Consider the following 3,109-nt stretch of genomic DNA (forward strand, 5'->3'; position numbering starts at 1 on the left):
CGTTCCTTCCTCCTTTTCCAGCTAGTTTAATCCACTCAGTCCTTCACTGACAAAGAAAATAAATAAATAAATAAACGTCATGAATTAACTCCACTCAATGAAAAGTTATTCAAAATTTATGTTATTCCCTTTCCTTCCGTCCTTTTTTTTCCTTCAAGTAATTTACTCCCGCGGACAGTGTGCCTTCCTCTCTACTTAGAAAGAAGAAAACACACACACACACACACACACACACACACACACATACATACAAACAATAAAATTCGTGAACTACGTAATTTCCAGAAACATAATATATATATATATATATATATATATATATATATATATATATATATATATATATATATATATATATATATATATATATATATATATATATAGACACACACACACACACACACACACACACACACACACAAAATATGACGCTACTTCTTTTCCTTCCTTCCCTCCTGTGATCTATTCCCGCGTACCACCATCTGTACAGTCCCCGGCGAGGCAATGGGATCTTTTTCATGAGTGTGGACGTGGATGTGAAATAAATCTGCCTTTATAGTTTCTGAATATTGGTGCCTGACTTCCCACGGTGGCCTGCAAGGCGCGGTGCTGCATGGTAATATAGCCTAATGAGAGAGAGAGAGAGAGAGAGAGAGAGAGAGAGAGAGAGAGAGAGAGAGAGAGAGAGAGAGAGAGAGAATGTCTCTCTCTCTCTCTCTCTGACACACCTGTCCAGTCTGAGGCAGTATGCGACGCCTGCCCTCCCTCACACACCTGTCTCGTTACGTAATGCAGCCCCAGGCAATGATAGTTTTTCTTACCCGTGCCTCTAGTATCTCTCTCTCTCTCTCTCTCTCTCTCTCTCTCTCTCTCTCTCTCTCTCTCTCTCTCTCTCTCTCTAATCATCGGTTTTACGCTACGGTTCACTTCTAGTTTGGGATGCTGTGTTGATTATTCACACACACACACACGCACACACACACACACACACACACACACACACATTACTACACACTCCTAAATCATTCGTTGCAATATAGTAGTTTAAGAAAATAATACACTGCACCCCAAATCCCTGTTGCCAAGCCAATCTAGAAGCGACCACACACATACACACACACACACACACACACACACACACACACATGAGTTTTGGTAGTACAAGATGTTATGTTTGAACTTAAGTTATAGTGTGAAACGTGTGCTACTTGTTCATATCCGAGGGTAAGGGTAATGGGTGCGTGATGTGTGTGTGTGTGTGTGTGCCGCCCACAGCCCCGCGCCCCATCACGCCCCTCGCCGCGGGACGGATGGCGCGGCACGGAGTGTAATCACGGAGCGTCGTCGCGGCGTGGCGCTCGCCTCTGTAATTACCGGACCGTTTTTAATATCTCTATCTATCAACACTGATATACGCTCGGGTGTGGCGGCGGGGGGGGTGGGGTAGAGGGGACTCCATCACCCCCTCCCTCCTACCCATCAGCTAACGTCTTCCCCTCCTCCCGCATGCCCCTGTTACATGTACCCCTGCCTGGCGGCTAAGGACAGGCTGCCTCCTCCCAGCCGCGGAAGGCGTGAGCTCTGAAGTTATTCGCGGCAAAAACTACCGACCTTAGGCTGTGAACCGTGACACCTCTGCACCTGCGCCGCGCCGGGCTCACCTCGCCAAGCCTCGCCTGGACAAGAAAAAGAAGACCCGCGTCAGAATCTGGGTGTTCCTATAAGCCTTCATCCACACCTTGCGTGTCCCCAAGGCGTCATGAGCACACCACAGCATCTTCTGCTTATGGCGGCGCAGGAAGGCGCGCGTTTCCCGCGGCCTGTTCCATGGGAGCCTCAGCCTTGGGGCCTTGCTCGGGTGTCATGTTAATTGGTGCCCCGCCTCTTTCCGCCCTGCACCTGCCCGCCTCCTCCGTGCCGCCGCGCCCCGACCTGCGGCCTGCAAGTCCAGCAGGAGCGTGGCGCGCCCTCGCAGTCGATCACGAGCATGAAAGTCGCATCTTCGCCTCCCCTGTGCCGTGGCCGCGCGCGGCAGGACGGCACGCGGGCGCGCAGCAATATGGACAGTTGGCTACTTGGTGAATGAGGGACAAAAACATTGTTGGCGACGGAGTGTCTAGCGCGTCGGGGCGTCGGGGACGCCGCCAAGGGTCACGGCAGACGCCTCAGCACGTGGCAAAAGGCCAAGACGTCACGGGTTGCAAGTTAGGGCGCGAGGATTCGCCCAGAGTGCAGGCGGGACGGGGACGGAACGGAGAGGGGCGGCGACCCCCAAATACCAGCAAGCAGAGTTGAGGTCTCCGGGGCGCTGCCCCGCTCCGCCCAGGCAGGCACACCGGAACACGCGGCGAGCCTTGAGCCCCGGCCAAATGTCCCTGACTGCGGCACGATATTTACCCTCGCCCCGCTACCACCACCACCTGAGCGGCGAGCGCTGCCAAACGCACGAGACCTACCTGCACGCTGGCTGCTCCGTGGGCTCAGCCTCTCACCCTGTTTCACAACAGTTCCCGGAAGGACCCGTCAGCGGGCCGCGAGGAAGACACCAGCGGTACGTACCCGGGGCGCGGCGTTCCGTCACCAGCACTGTGGTTGTCCGTCGCTCCTGCGTGGCAGCGGCCAGCAGTGGGCACCTGTGGCCCCCGTGGGTCGTGGTGGCCCTGCCCCTGGCTTGGCCCCCTCGCCCTGGGCACAGGGAGCTCCGGGCGGCGTGGGTGGAGGGGACCAGCAGAAGGACAAGGAGGGGCGGTGCTGGCGTGCTGCAGGAGCGGCGAGGTGGATGCTCTCACCACCAGGTCTGCCCGACACTGCCGCCCGACCAGCCTGACTGCCGCGGCCCTGAGCTGCCCGCCCTTCTGGCTGCCTGGCCGCTCCCGCCCCGCCCCTCCCGCGCCCCGGTCCTCCCCTCCCCACTGCCTACCCCCCCCCTCGCTGCCCTACACCACCTCTTCCTTCCCTGTTTCTCTTCCTTTCCTCCTCACCATTCACTCCTTCCTCTTCCTTCTCTGCTCACTTCACACAGTAAATGTGCAAGTCTCCCAGCCACTGCCTCCTCCCTGCCCGCTACCCCTCTCCCCCTGGCTGGCTGGCTGGCTGGGGCGAGGGCCGC

The 3,109-nt window shown here is 56.2% G+C and overlaps 1 protein-coding gene across 3 annotated transcripts in view; it reads right to left on the minus strand.

Moving 5' to 3' along the window:
- Positions 1–2,833, minus strand: part of LOC135116384 (BMP-binding endothelial regulator protein-like) — a 157,404-nt gene extending 154,571 nt beyond the window's left edge. For all 3 annotated transcript variants that reach the window (XM_064033810.1, XM_064033813.1, XM_064033811.1), the window contains exon 1: positions 2,560–2,833. The gene's annotated coding sequence lies outside the window, so the exon portion shown is untranslated. The remainder of the gene's footprint in view (positions 1–2,559) is intronic.
- Between the last annotated feature and the right edge of the window lie 276 nt (positions 2,834–3,109).

Source organism: Scylla paramamosain, chromosome 31, assembly GCF_035594125.1.
Source record: "Scylla paramamosain isolate STU-SP2022 chromosome 31, ASM3559412v1, whole genome shotgun sequence".
NCBI lineage: Eukaryota > Metazoa > Arthropoda > Malacostraca > Decapoda > Portunidae > Scylla > Scylla paramamosain.